At 38.9% G+C, this 24,503-nt stretch overlaps 1 non-coding gene across 1 annotated transcript; it reads right to left on the bottom strand.

The window, feature by feature from the left end:
* Positions 1-15,285: 15,285 nt before the first annotated feature.
* Positions 15,286-15,392, bottom strand: LOC141625733 (small nucleolar RNA R71). The gene has a single exon (XR_012535497.1). It is a non-coding gene; the product is annotated as a small nucleolar RNA R71 (small nucleolar RNA).
* Positions 15,393-24,503: the final 9,111 nt, after the last annotated feature.

Raw genomic sequence — 24,503 nt, 5'->3', positions numbered from 1 at the left:
GGAAACTGAGGGAATTCAGGGAACCTAAAGGAAATAGGAAAACCTGCCTAAACAAGGATTGACCACCATGCTTTCGGTCAAGGGGGAGGCCACGGCACCCTTCAACCGGATTTTTTGTCCTTCTGCATCCCTTGCGCGAATTTTTGTTGTCACATTTCGAAAGTCGGAACGGCTAATTTACATTTCTACCCTTATCAAGTCAAAATGTTTGAGTTAAAACCCGTACACACTTACGGCTCTTTATTTTTATTTTTGTTCGAAGGTAGCGGGCTACGCCCACGTCAGTCACGAGTCTCACCCTTTTGTCGCATTTCAAAATGTAAATCGAGTCTACCCTATCCTTTACCCTTTGAAAATCGGAATTTCAAAAACTTTTTTCAAAGATCGATGATCATTTCCATTTCCAATATGCTTATCCGGGTCGATGGCCCGTTTTCAAGTCCATTTTCAAATTGTTTATCTGGGTTGATGACCCATTTTCATTTTCATATTCAAAATTTCCATTTCCATTTCTATTTTCAAATGTCTATCCGGGTCGATGACCCATTTTAAAATCCAATTTCAAAATCCTTATCCGGGTCGATGGCCCATTTTCAAATCCTTTTTCAAAGGTCGATGATCCAAATAGCAATACATCCCCAACATGAATTTTTTTTTTCAAAATCCAGGCCTAAGGCCCATTTCAATAATGGTTGTTTCAAATCCAAGCTTTGGGTCGATGACCCAGTTTATCAAAATGTTTCAACTTTCAAAGATCGATGATCTAAATGTGTGCTTATACGATAATATGATTAATGTTGTATTTGTTTTCAATGTTTCGAATGTAACAGGAAATGCTTCAACTGGGGGCTCTAAAAGGCTTCGCCTTTAGACCCATTGCAACTGGGGGCTCTGAAGCCGTTGGCTTCAGAGACCATTATCAAAATCAACGGATGACATCCACAATCCAAATCAAATCAAATTCAAATCGATCCAATTCAATACAAAGTGGAGGAACTCCACAGCTGAAAGCAAAGTTTTGAAGGAATGGTAACCTCATTTGGAAAACCCCATTCCATTCTGGGCATAGATTAGCAGAATGCATGCCAGCACTGTCGAACTACGATACAGGTTTGATTCCATCACAACGGATACGTAGGCGCCTAAGGATAAGGCTCAAATCACCACCTTTTCAATAGGTCGATGACCACCGATGATTAATCCCCAGCGAAGCTTCAGGTATGATCTCTTCTTATGGTTAGCGAGCTTATATACGCAAGTCTAATGGACTATAAACGACCCGCGGAATCCTCAGGTCGAGTGGGACCTGGGGTATACTTTGAATATCGCCCTGTCCAAGCCTCAGTCAAAGTGGGGGCTCTGTAGATACCCATATCTGTCTATATTGGCATTTATAGAAATCCCGTCAAAACACCTGATGATGATAGGACAACATGTATTTGCTAGTTGGCATTGTCATTTTTTGGAGTTCGTTTTACGATATGGAATGGGCGTCGTCGATGAAGCGTTTTGTTAATGATATTTAATTTAAACGTTCTAATTCTTATTTAATTTAAATGATGTTTAAATTAAAGGTTCTAATTCATTTATTTTGAATTTATTTTCTCAAGTTTATTTTATTGAAAATAAAATTAATATTTGATTTGAAAAATCATTTTATGAGTGTATTTGGTTTGAAAAATCATTTATTTTAGTGTGTTATTTGATTTGAAAAATCGATTTCGAAAGTTGAAAACTCGTTTTAATCACACGATTTGTGAGCTCGTTTTATGCTTGATTTGGGATCTTTTTTCGACGCACTTTCGACCCAAATTCCTCTCCCATAACCCACGTTCGATTCTTAGTTAAAGCCTACCCCAAAACCTTTGTTTAACCCACCAAAATCTCGTTCCAAACATCCCCACAACACAGCCCAATTCCTTCCTTTACCCGTGTTTGTATAGCCCATCGAAAGCCCTTCTAAACCGACTCAAACTTGGTCCAAAATTGCAACCCATCACCACCAACCCGTGCTCCACATTACCCACAACAACCCAGCACCTAGACCACCTCAAAACACTTCCACAAGTCCATCCAAAACAGGCCCCCAAACAACACAACACAAACAGCCTCTGTTTTCGTTCAGCTCAAACCCGAGTCCAAAACCCGATCCAAACACCTACTAAACCCGTGTCCATTAACCTTAAATCATACCCTAGTATCCTACCCATATTACCCTAGCTTAAACACCAAGAAAACCCCTCATAGAAACCTTAAAACCCCACGAAAAGCTGCTGAACAACAACTATGCAAACCGAGACCCGTCTGCTTCTCCTCTCTTAAACCCTAGTTTAACTCCCTATAAATACCTCCCCTCTAACATAAATCCATCTCTCTAAGCTCTCCACATATATTACTGCCATTAAAAAGCCTCAACCTCCATAAACGAACCCTAGTTGCCTCTCAAAACCCTCGACAAAACCGACATACAAAACTGAGAATCAGTTTGTGTGTCCTCCTTTCAACCATTGGTTCAACCATCAAACCTCCATTAAAACTCGCGTTTCTTGCTCCTAATTAACCATATAACATCAATATATACCTTAGACAAAGATTCACGAGCCAAATTAACCTTGAGAGCACACGAATCCCTTCGAAAAACAGAGTGTCATACACTGTTTTCGCGGCATTTCCTGTCTGTCCAGTTCTGTTTGTGCTCGTTTGTCGTGACTAATACCTTAGAACGAGCTTGTTTGGTTTCAAGATATCTGTTCTAATCTCTTTCTAGTTTTCAAAACATCTTTCAAATCTAATTTTCATCGAGAAACGAGTGAAAAATTGCAGTTTGAAAGTTGCTGTCCAGGTTTACCAAAACAACGTGTTGTTGCTTTGTTGCTTCGTCGACGACGGCCCCTCGAGATAAAATGTACGACCGATTATGACCCAAGACGGTGTCAATGATACATGTAGGTTAAGGGTGCATAAAAATCTCTCATTTCTCACTTTTAATTCCGTCTTTTAATTATGTTTATTACATCATATTGTTATCGTATAAATTGTTAATTATGAAATAATTAGTATAGATACGAGTATGAGTTAAACTGCTAATTTGAATACCCGCGTTGACTTGAGTTGGGGAAAGAAAGCCGCTATATTGGTCGGTCATTTCCCCTTCTCATTTACATATCCTCGTATTCAGATTCGGACAGAACTAAAACAACTAATTTGTTTTAATAAACGATGTTTATTGTAACTTGTTGTTGTTGAATGAAGGAGAATGGGATTACTAGTATGGATGTGACGATGGATGGCCTTTGTATGTTGGATTTGTCTTTTGTTAGGATAAGAATTATTCTATGTTTATCGCATGACGAATTTAACATGTTTGATTGATTTAATTAGTTTAATCTTGTTTTAATTAGTTTGATTTGACCATGATGATTGAGTTTATGAACTACACTTGTCTTAATTTGTTAAAGTTTATGTCTTTGATTATTAAAGCATGTTAATTTGATTACCTTATCATGTTTTATTTAATTAATTCACATGTTTGTTAATCTATCTTATGCTAAAGAGTAAGAATATCTATTTCCTTCCTCTCTTTGTTTGTTTCTTGCTTGAATAGCTAAATGAACTTCACATGCTAAAATAACTTGACAAGTTAAATGCATTAAATAGACATAGAATGAAATTCACATGTTAGGGTTTAAAACAATGATTGCATATTCGCATGAGATACTTATCCAAAATAGCCATCGTTTTATTTAGTAGAGACCGTTATAGTTACGGTCGTGGTTGGGTGTTAATTAATGAAATTAAAATAGACTTCCCAACACGTAAGCTCACAAGAACTTAAAATCTCTACTATTTGGTTTCTAAATTCCATTTAAAAATTTAGTGGCGACTATTTCAAAATCAAAAGTATTTAATATGAAATAATAAATATAAAGTGGATTAAAATTCCCTTGTCCACAGTTACCTTGTGTTTTATACCTATATATGGGTTATATCCGGGAGGTATGAATTGATTTTAATCCTATGCGGTTGTTAAGCTTATCTTATCACTTAGTAATCATTTTGTCATGAGGTTACATGAATAAATTACTTTTAAATTTCTAGACATTTTGATTAGTTTAACTGTGCATGACAGATTCATTTTGTGTGTTTATTTTCATTTGAGGTGCTCACATGAATGCACGTTAATCTCGTAATGTCAAAAGGTTAGACTATGATTTTTGGTTTCATCATGTTTTAGTTCATCTCGTAATGTCAAGAATTAGTAATGGTTTTCGTTTTGTCGTAATGTAATTCATCTTAAAGGTGAACTTCGGGGAAGAAGTTTATTTTAAAAGAGGAAGAGTAATGTCATGCGTGAAAAATGTCAAAAAAATGTCGCCTTTTAAGTACTTTATGTTAGGTTCATATACCCTTATTAGACTCATCTAATCATTTTATAAATTACCCATAATTTATATTTAAGTGGATCTAGTTGCATGCATGATGATGCGTGTCTTTTATATGATGTTTTACACCCTATTTTACACGCATTTCAGAGCTCAATTATGTAGTTTAAAGCTACTATTTGCCCCATTTCGTCTACTTTCGTATTTTTATGTAATATTGCAGATTTATGCGGAAATGAGTAGATATTGAGCTAAATCCGTCCCTGAGTATCTTGCATTGCATTTGTCATGAAGTATTTACTCAAGGAACGAGCTTGGTGCGCATTTCGAGGCCTGAAAGACAACTTTACGAAGAATTTAGAAGCGGCCTACCAGTTATAGCAGTCGATCGACTGGTCTTCATGGCCGATCGACCAACGCACGACTTACAGGAGCTACTGTTTAGCATAGTTCAGTCGATCGACCGGCTGATATGGTCGATCGACCAAACCGTTAATTCTGACATGAATTAATAGAACGAGATTTCCAAAGCCCATTGTATATTAGGTTTAGGAATTAGTGTTATGCGATATTCTATATAACGTAACCTAGGTTTTCAGAATAATCATCAAGCTTTAATTCAGTTTTATCATCAAGTTCTAGACATACATTAGTTTAGATTCTTTCACTAAAAAAGTTCTCTTTTCCATTCGGTTTTGATCTTTCCTCTGCGATTTCCTTCACGGTACTCTCATGTTCTTATATTCAGTTTCATTGCTTTCATTCGTAGTATAGAATTGCTAGGTTAGATCTCCCGAAGCAAAATTATTGTTTTATGTTAATTGTTCGTTTAATTAGTTTAAGTATGTATTCGAATGTTTTAATTGTTAAGTTTATTGTTGTTATTATTTCCAGTATGAGTAGCTAAATACCTTGTGCTAGGATGTAGGGAATCTGTAGAAGTAGGCGGCATTAGAATAGTAGACCTGGAATCGCGCCACGGTCGATCGACTGCACACCTTTGTCGATCGACTGGCCACGTGAGTTTTACCTTCGTTTTAATTAATTTAATTGCTATGTTTGACGAATCGAGTGCACGCGACTAGTTGAATGCCTAGGAATTGACTAACCCAATAAAGATCGAAAGATAGGGAAGACAGATAGCCTACCTAATTAAGACGACAAGATTAATGAGATCGAAAGATGAGTTAATTTAGCCTTTTTAGTCACTTTTCAGGGCGAAAGTTATTATTAGTGATATTAGGGACCTGTAGCGAGATCGAAAGATGTTACCTGTAAAAATGGACCGAGAGGACTTCTTGTTTTCCCGTCTCACGTGTTTGTTTTAGACCTACCTAGTTTACTGCCGCAAACTATAGTGAACCGACCATCTTAGCACCCTCTTAATATTTGTTTTCATCCGTTTATTTAGTTTACTGTCTTTTATTGCTTTTAGCTATAGACCAAATCAAAGCAAACCCCCACTCACTTATTACTTTAAAGACTAAAATCAGACAACTATTAATTGCGTCGCCTCCCTGTGGTTCGACCCTGACTGCCACTAACTATAGTAGTAGTTTGGACTATAAATATTATTTTTGGAGCACAGAACGACAGCCATCAAATTTTGGCGCCGTTGCCGGGGAGGCAATTGTTTAAAATTATTAGTTGTTTTATTTTTAGTCTTTCTATTAGTTTAAGGGACATCTATTCCTTAAACTATTCTCATATTCTACTTGTAGTTTCTTCTTATGCGCAGGTCACAGGGTGGTGAATTACTATCGTTCAATCCTGTGATTGAGAAGACTTTGCGCGAGTTGGGATGATCATCTAGAGTATTGCTGACAGAGGAAGAGCTGAGTACTCTGTCTAGTTACTACGAGAACGAGCTTTTTGAGGAGGATCCACCTTCGTCACCTATTTCTACTTCCTCAACTGAGACCGTCACATCTCCAGACATGGCCGAAGAAGCTAGTATAGCCGGTCACTCTGAGCCGACAGCTGAGAATCTCTATAAGGGATTCGCATTACCAGGGACGGTCAGAAAATTCGAGCCGAAACCGTCCTATATTAACTTGGTTGAGAGAAACCAATTTGGGGGAGTTGCAGATGAAGATGCAGCCAAACATATGGAGACATTCATTGATTATTGCTGTTCCATACCCCCGCCAACCGGTGTGACCCATGTGGGGTAATATCCGTATAAAACCCTTAAAATTTAGGACTATAACGTAAATTTAACATGCGATTTATGGTCATAAACGAAAAACAATAGAGAAACGATAAAGAACAAGAAACAACCTCGGGTCCTTTGAAATGCGGCCTAAGAACAGAAATCAAAGTAGATTTCCTCCTAATCGTTGCACCCAAGACCGTCTGAGACTATGCCCCTTGTGCTAGAAATACTCTCTAATTGACTTGCAATATTGAGAGAGTTTTGTGTGAATTTTGCTAGATGTGAGATCTAGGTTTTTCAGAGAAGAATGCTCTCAAAAACCTAATTTTGTTTCAAATGAAATGAGTTCGGGCAAAAGGAGAGAAAACTCTCCTTTTGTTCTCTTGTGTTCGGTCCGTGGGTTCTCAAGGGGAGGAAGTGGGCTTTCCACTTTCTCTTCATTTAACTCGTGCTCCGACTCGTCTCGCTAATATGTATACGACGGGTTTTTAATTATAAATCGTCATCGGTTATCGGTTATTAAAATATCAACTAGTAACATGACTTAGTCGAAATATTAATACATGTCCGACAAAGACAATATTGTATAATTAATTCAATATACATCAATTAAATATAATCGTTTATATTTAAATTACGAATTAACCGTTTAATTCGTTTTAGCCATTATTATTTAATCTGTATTAAATAATTATCTCAACATCGCGTTTGACTAATTATTAGTCAATAACTCCGACTAACTGCTTAGTCAACTTAGGCATCAACATGACTGTATTTTATACCGTCACATCTCTCAAACGTATCCTATAGGTGTGACTTTTAGGGACCAGTCGATCACCGCCATCAGTATGACAATAACGTCAAACTTATCTAGCAAGCCAACCGTTATTGATAAACGTGGACCAACTGATAATAATACAAAAGTATACCCTTTGATCCTTTTAGAGATTTAAATGTTATTGCACTAACTGTAGAGGACACCAGCCCCAACAAGCTCCCACTTGTCCGTACAAGTGTATGTGCAATAACGTTATCCGCACTAACTGGAGGACACTGCTCCAACAAACTCCCACTTGTCCGTACAAGTGTATGTGCGATAACCGATTCTCATATCCATTTAAAATTTCTCCCACTCAATGTAAAACAATTTGCAGATCCGGATCCGCAAAGGTCGTATTTTACAATCGATCTGTATCATGAGTGGTTTCCCCGACTAGAGAGTAACTTAACTGATAAAACGAATTCGTATTCGAGCATGGCCATGCATTTCGATTCTGACTCCTCGAGTGGCCCTGAGAAATATCGAGTACCTGATAAAGGCTGAATATTTCCTTCAACTCGACTCCTTTCGATCTAAGCACAGCATGAAATGACCCAGAAAAAAACTACTTGGCCCCCTGTTACGGAAGACCGTGAGAAAGAAACCAAAGTCACCCAAAATCTGCCTTAGTCTCAAGAGACAGTCGATAGTCAAAAGAATCGACTCTTAGGATCACCATGGAGGTCCTATCCACGACCTGGCACCGAATGTTATAAAACATTTAGGACTCCACGTCGATGTCACAATTGTGTCCTACGAGATATCCGTATAAATCGCCTCTGTGATTGGTCAGTCAACCTTTTGACTTATGGCTCGTTGAACCCACCATCAACCAACGTCACAAAATAATTGCCAGAGTTATCAGCTCACGTGGGCAATTAAGGACCAAAAATATAATGTTTGTTCAGTTCACTTTGTGGTGTTCAAAATTGTCGTACAAATCCACATGAAAAACAGAATATATAAATATCAAAACGATGATGTCGTATAGAGTACAAAAGAGAATGAATCTAATCCATAAAAGAGTACTACAACTCAGGAACACGTTTAATTCCCATGGAATTAACATGCCCTTCATGCTTATCTTGTCGTAATGGTTTAGTGAGAGGATCTGCTATATTATCATCTGTAGCAATCTTTTCTATCACTACTTCCTTTTCCTCCACGTAATCTCGGATTAGATGAGCTTTCCGTTGTACATGTCTAGACTTGTTGCTAGACTTTGGCTCCTTAGCTTGGAAGATGGCACCTCTATTGTCGTAATAGATGGTGATCGGGTCATTCGAACTAGGCACTACAGATAGTCCTTGTAAGAATTGACGCATCCATATCGCTTCCTTTGCGACTTCGCACGCGGCATAGTACTCGGACTCAGTCGTAGAATCTGCTGTAACACTTTGTTTGGAACTCTTCCAGCTGACTGCAGCGCCATTAAGAGTAAAAACGAATCCAAACTGAGATTTCGAGTCATCACGATCCGTTTGGAAGCTAGCATCTGCGTAACCGAATGCGCATAGCTTTTGTTCGCCTCCATAAGTCAATGCCCAATCTTTAGTCCTCCGTAGGTACTTAAGAATGTTCTTGACAGCCATCCAATGTGATTCACCTGGATGCTGTTCGAATCGACTCGTCATACTCAATGCATATGCCACGTCCGGACGTGTGCATATCATGGCATACATGATTGATCCTATAGCCGAGGCATAAGGAATCCGTGTCATGCGCTCTTTCTCTTCCGGTGTCTCTGGTGCCTGAGACTTGCTCAAATGCACCCCTGGAGCCATAGGAAGAAACCCCTTTTTGGAGTTAGTCATGCTGAATCTCTCTAGGATCTTGTCTATGTAAGACTCCTGACTGAGAGATAACATCCGACGTGATCTATCTCGATAGATACGGATGCCCAAAATTCTTTGTGCCTCACCCAGATCTTTTATCTGGAAATGGTTCTTCAACCATACTTTTACCGAAGTTAAGAGAGGTATGTCATTCCCAATTAGGAGTATGTCATCAACATACAATATTAGGAACACAATCTTGCTCCCACTCGACTTGATATATAGACATGGTTCCTCGACCGATCGAGTAAATCCATTTTCTTTTATCACTTGGTCGAAACGATGATTCCAACTCCTAGAAGCTTGCTTAAGTCCATATATGGAACGCTTAAGCTTGAATACTTTCTTAGGATGTTCAGGATCGATGAAACCTTCGGGTTGTACCATGTACAACTCTTCCTCCAAAAAACCATTTAAGAAGGCGGTTTTCACATCCATCTGCCAAATTTCATAGTCATGAAAAGCGGCAATCGCTAAGATAATCCGAATGGAACGCAACATGACTACGGGTGCAAATATTTCATCGTAGTGCAAACCTGGCACTTGGGTGAAACCTTTAGCAACTAGTCGTGCTTTATAGATATCTTGTTGACCTTCCACAGAATGCTTTATCTTGTAAAGCCATTTGCATTGAAGGGGACGAACCTTAGCAGGTAAGTCAACAAGATCCCATACGTTGTTCTCATACATGGAGTCCATCTTGGATTGCATGGCCTCAAGCCAAAGCTTTGAGTCAGAACTAGTCATGGCACCTTTATAGGTTGCGGGTTCACTACTCGTTAAGAGTAGAATGTCATCTATGTTATGTTCCTCGACCATACCAATGTATCTGTCTGGAGGAATAGAGACTCTTTCCGACCTCCTAGGTTCCTCAGGAATATTAACCGCAGCCGGGATTGAAGGAACTGGTTCCTCCAATGGTTGCTCGGTATTTGGTTCTGAAATCTCCGACAGTTCGAAGGTTCTATTACTCTTTGCATTCTCGAGAAATTCCTTCTCTAAGAATGTCGCACTAGCCGCAACAAATACACGTTGTTCGGTTGGCGAATAAAAGTAATGACCAAGCGTTCCTTTAGGATAACCTATAAAGTATGTCTTGACCGATCGCGGGCCGAGCTTATCCTCGTGTCTCCACTTGACATAAGCCTCGCAGCCCCAAACCCGTATAAAGGACAAGTTAGGGACCGTTCCCTTCCATAGTTCATATGGAGTCTTGTCAACAGACTTTAGACGGACTTGATTAAGTATTAGAGCAGGTGACGACATAACCCCACAATGAGTCGAGCAACACAAGTGTGACTCATCATGGATCGAACCATATCAAGTAGTGTTCGATTTCTCCGTTCGGACACACCATTCAACTGAGGTGTTCCAGGTGGAGTTAACTGTAAGGCAATCCCACAGTCTTTGAGGTGTTGATCAAACTCGTGAGAAAGATACTCGCCACCACGGTCTGATCGCAGTGTTTTAATCTTTCTACCCAGTAGGTTCTGTACCCGATTCTGGTATTCCTTGAATTTCTCAAAGGATTCAATTTTGTGCTTCATTAAATAGACATAGCCATATCTACTTAAATCGTCCGTGAAAGTGATGAAATACCTATAGCCTTCTCGTGCGGTGATTGACATAGGTCCACACACATCCGTATGTATGAGTCCTAATAGGTCAGCAGCGCGCATTCCAACACCTTTGAAAGAAATTCGAGTCATCTTACCAATGAGACATGATTCACACGTGCCAAATGATTGAAAATCAAAGGCTGAGATAGCTCCATTCTTTATGAGCTGTTTTACGCGTTTCTCATTAATGTGTCCCATACGGCAGTGCCATAGATACTTTGATCTTTGTCACCAACCTTTAACTTCTTATTCATTACGTGTAATATTTCGGTGGTCTGATCTAAAACATAAATTCCATTCATGGAGACTGCCTTGCCATAAATCATATCGTGTAATGAGAAAATGCAAGTATTATTCTCTATTACAAATGAAAAACCAAGTTTGTCAAGTGCAGAAACTGAAATAATGTTTTTAGAAAGACTGGGTACATAATAGCAGTTATATAAAAATAACTCAAATTCGCTAGGAAGCTGGATCACATATGTTCCCCTCGAGACGGCAGCCACTCGTGCTCCATTCCCGACACGCAGGTCCACCTCACCCTTTACGAGGGGTTCGATGTTTCGGAGCCCCTGCACATGATTACACAGATGAGAACCACAACCAGTATCTAGTACCCAAGTTCCGTAACTTGCGTGGTTAATCTCAATCATATGAATAAAAGTAGAAGAGGGAGAAGACATACCAACAGGTTTAACGCGACCTGCCTTTATTGTCCTCATGGTAAACAGGACATGTACGCCTCCAATGCCCAGTCTTGTGGCAGTGATGGCATTCCATATTTTCGGTCTTGCTCTTTGTCGCGCCTGATGAGTTGCTCGACTCACCAGGCCCACTTTTACCTGATCCCGACTTCTTAAACTTCGGTTTACCTACCGCTAGGTCTGCCTGAGCTTTGCCCTTACCCTTGCCCTTGTTTGACACAACGAGAACATCCTGTTTCAAGCTCCCACTAAACTTCATATCCTTCTCGGTCTGTACAAGAAGGGAGTGTAGTTCATGAGGACTTTTCTTCAAATCATTCATATAGTAATTCGCTCTAAAGAGCGCAAAACCATCATGGAGTGAATGAAGCATGCGGTCAATCACGATGTTCTCGCTGATTTTACAATCAAGCGCCTCCAGTCTCTCGACATTCTCAATCATGCTGAGAATGTGTGGGCTAACCGGTTGGCCCTTCTGGAGTCTCGCATCAAAGAAGCGAGTGGTATGCTCATAGGTCACGATTCTCGGTGCTTTCGAGAATTCCTTAGTGAGCGTGGTGAAAATCTTGTTTGCACCTTGGGCTATGAAGCGTTTCTGCAAATTGGATTCCATTGAAAAAATGAGTACGTTTTTAATCGCACCCGCTTCCATGACGAAATCGTTATACTTGGCGATCTCGTTAGCTCGACCGTGGGGCCTGGGTTTGACGGGATGGGCTCGTCGGATATTTGAGCTTCCGTCGGCCAGCGCAGATTCCGTAATGCCGCCTCCCGGTCCGCGGTTTGATCCATCATTCTTCGATCGAGTAGACGATTCATCCGATTCATGAAGATCCGAAGCCGGGACTCACGGTCCAATGTGGCACTTGGCATTGGGTCGTCGGCACGACCAGCCATTTTGTTATTAGCGATTTAAGTGATCGTGATCTACACTCAAAAAGAAAGGAAAAACAAAACGAAATAAGCAACTCATCGAGGTGATTTAAGTCTATTTAAAATTCATTTTAATTGTGTAGACTCATTGCACTTGCATAATTGATCTCCCTCAAGAATAATACAAGTGATCCCAAGACTCAATTTTCGTAAATTGATAAGCCAACTGTTTAGCTAGTTCTATCGTTAGAACTCTTGGTCGATAGATTTCCATAAATCCTATCTATAGTCCACCATAATCACAGGATCGTACGAGTGACCATAGTGTTGAGATAAAATAGGTCAATCAGTTCCAACTTACCCGACGTAGAAGGGGTCATATTATGCCTACCGACGAAGAAGGGATTCATTGGAGTTTGACCTATAAAGACTATTCTCAATTTTTGGTTATACAAGGAAGATCCCATCAACTTAGTTTTAATTCATTTTAAGTGAACGAAAAACTAGCATTGCGTGAATGAATTAATTTAGGTGATGGCTTATAAAAACATGTGATATCTGTATATCAAAGAAAACTAACGCGTGACCTCTATATGAGTCAGTTTTCATGCAATTATTAGGTGGTTTGGTTTTAGGCGGAATATGATGCAATCTATCGTTACGATAAATTAAATAAAAGAATGCAAAACGTAAATAAAAATTCCTAGTGTGGCCTATCCTAGTAAAAAGAACATAATACAACTTTGGAATCCACCGTTGGACCCGAGAAGCTTGTCTTGATGTTCCATCTTGATCCATGCAGCGGGAGTGAGCATCCGGTCTCCATCTTTGGTCTTCTCAAAATTACAATTAAAATTTACAAAATATAAACCTATTTACATTCTAAATAAAAACTGTAATTACAAGAAAAAAAACCAAAATGGAGATGCGAGATCTCAAAATACAACCAAGACCGTGTTCCATCATTACGGTAACACGTTCTACTAAGGCCACACTAAGTTACAACCGTTTGTAAAAATTAAATACGTAATTTAAACATTCAAGGCATTCAACAGTAACGATAAAAAAAATGCATCAACTAAAATAAAAATTATTCGTGACATAATTCCGTAATTATGTTAAATTTATCCAAACCACCTATAATGATTAAAATTATGTGACAAAACCGCTTTAATCAACTTAATTTTAATCCATGATAATGCGTTACTTTAAATCGCTTTAAAATAACTAAATGGTACGTTAGTGAACCGTTTCACTATCAAGCGAATGCACAAAATCTGTATTATGCATAAATCATGGCCGAAAAAAAAATAAAACCGAATTTTTTTTTTCTTCTTCACGGCATAACTGTGAACAGTACAACAAAACAAAAAAAAAAATTCCAGCAGCTCAAAACCGTGAGCCTCAACAAACCAAAACAAAATCGATTTGTTAAAAACCAATAGCAATTTAACCTAATCCGTATAGAATTGAAACTACAATTGATAATACTTCAACATATTGCTATGATTATCGTTTAAAATAACAATATGCAAAGAACAAATTGAAAACAAAACATCGTCTGATCAGCATAAAGCCGTGTGGCACGATTACCAATGCAAAAAAATGTCACGGTTTGCTCAAAAAAAAAAAACAAAACAGCCGAGACAAAAAAAAAAATTCTGCCGCACAGAATTTTACGCAAAAAAATATCTATTCAATTCGTTTAATGAAAATCACAACGAAAAATTTACGTGGCCTCGCTCTGATACCACTTGTGGGGTAATATCCGTATAAAACCCTTAAAATTTAGGACTATAACGTAAATTTAACATGCGATTTATGGTCATAAACGAAAAACAATAGAGAAACGATAAAGAACAAGAAACAACCTCGGGTCCTTTGAAATGCGGCCTAAGAACAGAAATCAAAGTAGATTTCCTCCTAATCGTTGCACCCAAGACCGTCTGAGACTATGCCCCTTGTGCTAGAAATACTCTCTAATTGACTTGCAATATTGAGAGAGTTTTGTGTGAATTTTGCTAGATGTGAGATCTAGGTTTTTCAGAGAAGAATGCTCTCAAAAACCTAATTTTGTTTCAAATGAAATGAGTTCGGGCAAAAGGAGAGAAAACTCTCCTTTTGTTCTCTTGTGTTCGGTCCGTGGGTTCTCAAGGGGAGGAAGTGGGCTTTCCACTTTCTCTTCATTTAACTCGTGGTCCGACTCGTCTCGCTAATATGTATACGACGGGTTTTTAATTATAAATCGTCATCGGTTATCGGTTATTAAAATATCAACTAGTAACATGACTTAGTCGAAATATTAATACATGTCCGACAAAGACAATATTGTATAATTAATTCAATATACATCAATTAAATATAATCGTTTATATTTAAATTACGAATTAACCGTTTAATTCGTTTTACCCATTATTATTTAATCCGTATTAAATAATTATCTCAACATCGCGTTTGACTAATTATTAGTCAATAACTCCGACTAACTGCTTAGTCAACTTAGGCATCAACATGACTGTATTTTATACCGTCACATCTGTCAAACGTATCCTATAGGTGTGACTTTTAGGGACCTGTTGATCACCGCCATCAGTATGACAATAACGTCAAACTTATCTAGCAAGCCAACCGTTATTGATAAACGTGGACCAACTGATAATAATACAAAAGTATACCCATTGATCCTTTTAGAGATTTAAATGTTATTGCACTAACTGTAGAGGACACCAGCCCCAACAACCCAGGACCAGGTGAAGGAAACTATGTTCATATTCTCTCTTCGTGATCCTGCAAGGGAGTTGTACCGAGACCTGGATCGAGCTGCTAACGGGATCACTGATTGGAAGTCGCTGGCCCTGGCATTCTATAAGAAATATTTCTCTGCCTCGAAGACAAATGCCATTAGAGCTCAGATCACGAGCTTTAAACAGGGTCTTGATGAGAATTTACATGAGGCGTGGGTCCGTTTCAAGAAGCTGGTGCGAACTATTCCACATCATGGGTTTGAGAAATGGAGCCTATGCAATCAGTTTTATAATGGGCTTTATGACGATCAAAGGGCTATCCTGGATGCGGCAGCTAATGGTAAATTCCAGGAGAATGTTGGAGCAACTAAGGGGTCGAAAATTATTGATGATTTGGCCACCCACAAAGCTGAGTATGGGAATTCCAAGGGAAATCAAAGGAGAAGTGCTGAATCCCCTTCTGTAGCTGCATTAGAGGCTCTCACGGCGAGATTTGATAAGTACAAGCTGGGAGAAGCTTTAAAAAGAGGGATCTATCATGTGAATGCTGTTTCAGACGGTCCTTTCGTCTGCAAGAGATGTGGAGGAGAAGGACATGTTTCAGACAACTGCATCATTTCCTATGAGTCTTGTGCTACCTTTCAACATTATAGGCAGACAAACACCTATTTTGAGCCGAATGTCCATCCGAACTTGAGGTGGAGTAGCCAAAATGTCCTAAATCTGACTCCACCTCCACAGCAGCAGCAGAATTATGTGCCCCCTCATAAGCAGCAGCAACCATACCAAAAGCCTCCGTATGTTCCACAGCAGCAGCAGCAGTCCCAAGGCTCTGAATTTGCCGAGTTGAAAAATTTGTTGCTGAAAGAGTCTCAAGCTAGAGAGGCCGGGATAAAGATGTTAGAGAGACAAATTGCTCAATTGGCTAGCAAGAATGCAACTCGAGCTCCGGGACATTTACCTTCGCAGACGGATCAAAAGGATACCCTTAATGCTATTACTTTGAGGAGTGGGTCTACCCTTGATGGGCCCGCTATGGTCGAAGAAGCTACTGAAAGAGATGAGGCGGAACCAAGCAAGAAGAAGGCTGTAATGAACAATAGCAAGAAAAGGACGATCAGCAGGTATGTCAGTCAATCGACTGACATACCCAGTCGATCGACCAGTCTGCGAAAAGATACAGCTACTATTCCTATAGAAGTCAGTCGATCGACTGACATGCATGGTCGATCGACTGACAACGCTGCTGATAGTGAGTCTTTTCGTCCTCCAATGCCAAATAACTTGAGGGACCACTTGTTTCGGGGTACGACTACTCCGAAAATATTGAGGTAAGACCCAAATGCTGATGGGTCAGTTCCGGTTCCAAAGTATGACCTGATGACGATTAATGGTTCATTTTTGAGACGGTCTGAAGAGGGGTCAAGCTTCAACAAGAAGAAGGTAGTGGATTTTCAGCCTAAGTCCACCGATGCCGGTATGAGAGACCTAGAGGAGAGGGCTAATTTACTTCTTTCAGCCCCCTATCTAGAAAGATTGGTGCCGACGAAGGAACAGGTACCGTTCAACAAATTTGAAAATGTTATTCGTAGCTTAAACGTACGAGTTCCTTTTCTTGCGTTAGTTAATCAAGTGCCTGCTTACATGAAATTTATGAAGCAACTTTTGTCTAAGAAGAAGTCACTTGACACTGTGCATTCTGTCGCACTAACTGAGGAGTTATGTTCTTATTTGACCCATACTGCACCTCATAAGCTAGAAGACCTAGCTAGTTTTCCAGTCCCATGTAGTATTGGCACCTTTTCTATTGAGAAGGCCTTGTGTGACTTAGGATCCAGTATTAGTGTCATGCCTTTGAGTCTTGCTAGGAAGTTAAAATTGACTACGTTTGCAGTCACAAACATGACAGTACAGATGGCTGATTGATCTGCGGTCCAGCCTATAGGAGTCTTAGAAGACATTCCTGTGCAAATAGGAAAGTTCTTTTTCCCTGTTGACTTCGTTGTACTAGATATGCCCGAGGATGCCCACATTCCCATCATATTGGGTAGACCATTTCTGCACACTGTTGGTGCGATTATTGATGTTGTTCGGACTTTGACCTTCAAAGTAGGAAAGCATTCCATTGTCTTTGCCCAGACAGCTAAGAAGAAAGACCCCATGTGGCCAGTCACTTGTAATACGGTTTCTGAAAAGAAATCCTATTTTATGCTTCCTGATATGCCTACCTCTGTGCCTATTCCTGTTATAACACCTCCGCCCCAGATTGGGAGCAAATTGGAGGAAGATTCTTCTGTTTTGGATATTGCAGGAGCTGGTTTGGGGAAGGAAGAGCTGCATGTTGCTCTAGCTGTGAAGGAGCCAATCGTTCAAAGAGACGGTCTAGGATGTCTTAGCTATGGCATTGACGAGGAGCCTGATGAGGAGCCAGTCAAAGTGACGGAGTCCGATTTGGATTCTGATGAGCCGGATGAGGTCATTAATTGGGGAGATGCTGAAGCCGTTGATCCGTTGAGTTTTGCGGATGTTGGAGTTGAGAAGAGTGCAGCTGAGAAGATGAGCACTGTAGAGGCTACTTCTTGTAGCCAAAAGCCGAGCAAGTGGGCCATTCCGTGGCCGTTCTTGATCAACTATTAGTTGATTAAGGCTTTTTCAAACAACATTTTATTGCTTTTTAAGACTATTTATCGTTTTTTGTGTGCGCGAGACTTCGCAATTTTAATAAGTTTGCTTAGGATTTTATATGCTTTAGACTGTTACTTTGGGTTTTGCGCAATTTTGGGCGCGTTATTGTGTGTATTTGCAGGTTTATAGACCTTGATAGCTCAATTTATTGAGCTAATTCGAAGAAATCAGAAATTAAAGCAGGTTTTCCCGTCGATCGACTGACCTGTGTGGTCGATCGACTGAGTTGCGACTTCCAGGAGCTTCTTTTCCTGTTCACCCTAGTCGATTGACTGGGTGATGTGGTCGATCGACCACCCTGCGCTGCTGTACCTGTTTTCGATCATTCCCCTGCTGCGTTTGGTCGATTTGCGGAATTGAGGGAGTATTTTCTCCACTTTATTCTCCGACTCATTTCTATTTTCTTCCGTTTCTTTATTTTACACATAATTTTGCGTTTCAATAATTGTTTTCTCGGATTTACGCATGGTACTTTTGCTTCTTTTCAGGTACTTATTGGTAGCACTGCTGGCTACTGAAACCTCCTAGCTCACGCTGGTTTGGGGTGGTTTCCTTTTGCTGCGCTTAAAGTCTCGTGAGTTTTCCGAGTCCTTACTTCATGTCTTGTTTAGTTAATTTAACGCAAATTCCCGTTTTCCTTTTATTTCATAACATGATTTTGCACAATGGGGACATTGTGCGATTTGGTTTGGGGAAGGGTTTTGCGTTGCATTTCATTTGCTTGCATTCACGTTTACATTTTGTCTTGCATTGTTGTTTATTTTCTTTTATATATACAGAAAATTCAAAAAAATTGAAAAAAATCTCCAAAACTTCAAAAAATGCACGTTTATTTTAGCATATAGGTCAAGTCGGAACGGTAGTATTTCAATGATGACATTGCATTTTCAGCTGTTTATGCCTAAGCGTTGCTAATTGACATGTTTTTAGTAGAATCGTATATGCATATCTACGAGTTTTCGTTAATTTATTCGCTGAATCTTGAGACTTGACTTAAATTTTGGCAAACTACATAATTTTCTGAGTTTTAAAGCCTTATAACTGATGACATCTATGACCAGTTTACCTAGGATTGTGAGTAGTACTCCTTATGAGACATGTTACATCAATATGCATAAATATGAACTCAATCTGCTTAATACCTGTATGCATTCGGTTCGTGGTTTGTTGACACATGTGGAAGAGGTCATCCCTTTATTCATTTTGCCCATAAGCTTCACATTGCCAGAAATAGCCTTTTTGTCCCGCTAACTACATCCTACATTTAGCCTGCCCTTGTCAAGCTAGTAATTTATGTTTTCGGGATTGTCACTTCATTTTTGGTTGCAAATGCTCTTTTGAGATGATGTTGGGAAGATGAAAAAGAAAGGAAAGGAAGAAGAAAAAAAATATAGAATTGAAAAGAAAGAAAAAAAGAAAGAGGAACGCATGTGTACTGTAGAGGACGGTCGATTGACTGGACTCATTGGTCGATCGACTGAAGGCCGAGAAAAGAAGATTCGCATAATTCAAAGTCTTTATTAAATGACGATTTTTGCTCCCATGTTGCATTCATATCTTATGGGGGTTTGATTATATCGGAGATTGTGAGATTTCTGTTTTCTATTAGCACCGTTTTGATTGGAATTTTGAGCAAGAAGTTGGATATTGTTATAATTTGGTTCCCTTAGTTACTAGCTTGACTTTTAACTCTATTTTTATCCAAATTTATCTTAGCCTCTTCTTACCCATTACCTCACATATCCATATTTACCTCGGCATGTGTCATGGTCATCTGTTTGGTTGGAATGCATATGTACGGTTGTAGAGATTATTTTCATATTAGATTGCAGGCATGTTCTTATAGGTTGTAGTTAGGTGAGCGTCATTACATTTACTTCTTTCTATCTTACATATACTCACCTGTATTTATTGAGTGATATGAGCGACCCGTGAGTGTCCGAATTGATAAGTCTCTACAGTTGATGGTTCAGCAGTTTTTAACGACTACATAACTCGTTTGCATGATTCACATTGCTAATTGATTGTTAGTTGTTGCATTAAATTGGTTTAGGCTATTCGGTTTGCATTTCGCTCTGAAATTGAACTCGTTCCATTAGGTTTTAGGATCGAGTCTAGTTCTTGCTTGAGGACAAGCAAGGGCTTGGTTTGGGGAAGTTTGATGCGTGTCTTTTATATGATGTTTTACACCCTATTTTACACGCATTTCAGAGCTCAATTATGTAGTTTAAAGCTACTATTTGCCCCCATTTCGTCTACTTTCCTATTTTTATGTAATATTGCAGATTTATGCGGAAATGAGTAGATATTGAGCTAAATCCGTCCCCGAGTATCTTGCATTGCATTTGTCATGAAGTATTTACTCAAGGAACGAGCTTGGTGCGCATTTCGAGGCCTGAAAGACAAATTTACGAAGAATTTAGAAGCGGGCTATCAGTTATAGCAGTCGATCGACTGGTCTTCATGGTCGATCGACCAACGCACGACTTACAGGAGCTACTGTTCAGCATAGTTCAGTCGATCGACCAGCTAATATGGTCGATCGACAAAACCGTTAATTCTGACGTGAATTAATAGAACGAGATTTTCAAAGCCCATTGTATATTAGGTTTAGGAATTAGTGTTACGCGATATTCTATATAACGTAACCTAGGTTTTCAGAATAATCATCAAGCTTTAATTCAGTTTTATCATCAAGTTCTACACATACATTAGTTTAGGTTCTTTCATTAAAAAAGTTCTCTTTTGCATTCGGTTTTGATCTTTCCTCTGCGATTTCCTTCACGGTACTCTCCTGTTCTTATATTTAGTTTCATTGCTTTCATTCGTAGTATAGAATTGCTAGGTTAGATCTCCCGAAGCCAAATTATTATTTTATGTTAATTGTTCGTTTAATTAGTTTAAGTATGAATTCGAATGTTTTAATTGTTAAGTTTATTGTTGTTATTATTTCCAGTATGAGTAGCTAAATACCTTGTGCTAGGATGTAGGGAATCTGTAGAAGTAGGCGGCATTAGAATAGTAGACCTGGAATCGCGCCACGGTCGATCGACTGCACACCTTGGTCGATCGACTGGCCACGTGAGTTTTACCTTCGTTTTAATTAATTTAATTGCTATGTTTGACGAATCGAGTGCACGCGACTAGTTGAATGCCTAGGAATTGACCGACCCAATAAAGATCGAAAGAAAGGGAAGGGAGATAGGCTACCTAATTAAGACGACTAGATTAATGAGATCGAAAGATGAGTTAATTTAGCCTTTTTAGTCACTTTTCAGGGCGAAAGTTAGTATTAGTGATATTAGGGACTTGTAGCGAGATCGAAAGATGCTACCTGTAAGAATGGACCGAGAGGACTTCTTGTTTTCCCGTCTGACGTGTTTGTTTTAGACCTACCTAGTTTACTGCCGCCGAAACTATAGTGAACCGACCATCTTAGCACCCTTTTAATATTTGTTTTCATCCGTTTATTTAGTTTACTGTCTTTTATTGCCTTTAGCTATAGACCAAATCAAAGCAAACCCCCACTCACTTGTTACTTTAAAGACTAAAATCAGACAACTATTAATTGCATCGCCTCCCTGTGGTTCGACCCTGACTGCCACTAACTATAGTAGTAGTTTGGACTACAAATTTTATTTTTGGTGCACACAACGACAACCATCATATGATAAAATGAACAAATAAGGAGAAAAACCGATTTCTACTTACATGCATGTTGACCGAAATTTGGGCACAAGTAAGGTCTCCTACATCCACTTGTTCTTGAGCTATATCACAAAAGTATGATCCTCCAAAAACTTCAAACATTCAAAGTAGAATGTCTCCTCATTGTTGCACCCAAAACAATTACCCATAACACTAAGTAATAAAATTAGTAACCTTAAATATTATTTCTAATATTCATATTATTACTACACTAGTAATCTTGTGGTAATATTAGAATTTATGAACAATTTTTATACATAAAACAACTTTATGTAGAGAGAGGGAGAGAGTTTTTCATGAGCATAGAGTAAGTAAAATAAGAGAACTAATTCTTTATAATAGGGAGGGGGGCCGGTCTTCTACTCATGGGAAAGGATAATTTTTCTTCTCAAAACTTCTTTTGTTCTTACCCATAAGTTAGACTAGGTCCTAGGGTTAAAGGCATACTTATAGTGTAATGATGATATCTAAAGCATACAATAAACTAATGACAAAATCATCACCCACTGACCCCTATTAAAACTGGTTTTCATACATAAAATGGACCTCCATTTTATCTTTGTAATTTGTCATTTGTAATATGTTGTGACATGTGACATGTAAATAGTAATATAAATGCATATTTAACTAATTAAATATCATTATATATTAAATAAATTACAATTAACAAATTAACAAGTAATTCACAATTACATGTATATAAATTGGGTCACATTAAGTCTAGTTAATATAATCTACAACATTTTGCAATTATAATTAACTAATTACTCTTATCTCAAATGTTTCATAAACATTAATCAATTTTAGTAATTTAACATATTAATTACTAAATTGAATCTTATTTAATCAAATTACAATAAGATATATATAACTTTCACTCATTGATAAAATTTGTTCTATTTAAGGATTAATTAATCTGTATCGACATACAATTAATCAACTTATCTGTTAGAGGAATTGTCCTATAGGTGCGACCTTAAGAGATCAACTGATCACCACCGTCAAACGACAGTAATGTCAAACTCTGGTTAGCCAATAATTACCGATTAATGTTGATCAGTTGACTATATAATTGAATCACCCCTTACGTATTCTTATTATGAGATTTAAACATGTGATCGCAGTATTATCGAGGACACATACTCCAACAATCTCCCACTTGTCCGAGACAAGTTTGTGTCACCAATTCTCTTGTCCTATTACATCATCTCCCACTCAATGCAAGGTGTCTTGCAGGTCGTACTTGCATTTGATCATATCTTGAGTGGTTTCCTCGATCTGGAGAGTAACTGTCTGACCGGAATTATCTACCATAGATACCTTCCGAGCGTGGCCACGCATTTTCAGTTCACTACTCCTTGAGTGGCCCTGAGATTTAAGATAATCCTGACAAGGGAATTCCTATCGCACCATTCCCTTTGAATAGCCACAGCTCATCATGACCCAAAGGATGCCCATTTGACCCCAGTTACAAAAATCGTAGAGCATAAATCAAAGTCACTCAGAAACTGTGCCATCTTGGGCGAACAGTCTCTAGTCAAAGAATTGACTCAAAAGAATACTATAGTAGCTCTCGCCACGACTAGGCTTTGTAAAAATTATCAGAACTCCATAAACGGTCACTGCCCGACTGTAACACTCCCATACTCCAAGTGCCTTACCAGGACCACTCAGGTATAAAGATGCTACCATCTCGGTTGCCCGATGCAATGATAATCATAAGGTAATAACGAAACAACATTTAAATAGTATAACTTTAGTGAATAAGATACAATCCAAAACCAAATACCAAAATACGGTTACATGTTCTCAAAACCAACTGTCTACTCAACTAAATAAAATATTTAATAAACTAATCATGCTACAGCGGAAGACTCTATCATCAGACGGTGGCACATCCCAGCTATCCCATGTAACTCGACTCATACTTGCTCAACAACTGCTCACCATTCCCGAATGGATCACCACAGTTTTTAAAACAATAAACGGGGTCAGTACTAATCACACAATTTATATAAACCAACAACACAGTAAACAAACAGCTCAATCATCACAGATATACTCCAAACTCCAATCCCAACTCCACAATCCTGACTACACACTAAAGTGTGTAGCCCTGCCAGAGTGCCCATCGCAACAGATCACTCCACGCCGCCAGTGGGGGACTGCAGCCGTACCCACCAAATCCCCGCTCATCTCCGTCGAGCGATAAACCCAAATTCCTTAATGTGCACATCCCTTCTGTGGCGGGTTCCACCGAAGGCGAATAATGGGCGTGAAGCCACTCCTGCAAGTGACTCCACTCAGCCAGGGACGTGCCCCGAAGAACACAGACAGATACAAACAATCACAACTACTATCAACAACCAAATCCAACAATCGTCACAGTACGAGTATGATAATATTCAACAACCACAAATCACCACCACATATTATGGGACTAATACTGAGTAGGGAAACCCTACCTGGAAAGCAACACAGTCAGACGATCTCACAGCTGATATCAAAAGGCTTCTTCTATGAATCCTCCTCCTAACATACAATCACATAATTACTACCAATCAAGAAACACAACAAAACCCCCAAATCCCAATATTAGGGTTTAACTAACTTTAACGAAATACTATAAAAACAGTACGTAGATCTTACCCTCGACTCAAGGATTACAAAGGTATAAAGAAAGATGAAATCCGACCTTCTAAGCTCCGGGATTTGCCAACAATGCGATTGATGCGAAGAACGTAGTTTGTTTTCTCTTTTAAAGCAATTAGGTTGTAAAAGTGTTTAAAGAAAGTGACGGAAATAATTATATACTAAATCGCATTACTAACAAAACCCAACAAATCATCCCTCCGTAAACCGGCTACTCGATCGAGTAGCTGACATACTCGATCGAGTGCCTGCTACTCGATCGAGTATCAAGGTTACTCGATTGAGTACCCAACAGGTCAGAAACTATTTTAAAACGCAACACACCC

Source organism: Silene latifolia, chromosome X (genome assembly GCF_048544455.1).
Source record: "Silene latifolia isolate original U9 population chromosome X, ASM4854445v1, whole genome shotgun sequence".
Taxonomy (NCBI): domain Eukaryota; kingdom Viridiplantae; phylum Streptophyta; class Magnoliopsida; order Caryophyllales; family Caryophyllaceae; genus Silene; species Silene latifolia.
This window is presented reverse-complemented; position numbering and strand designations above follow the sequence as displayed.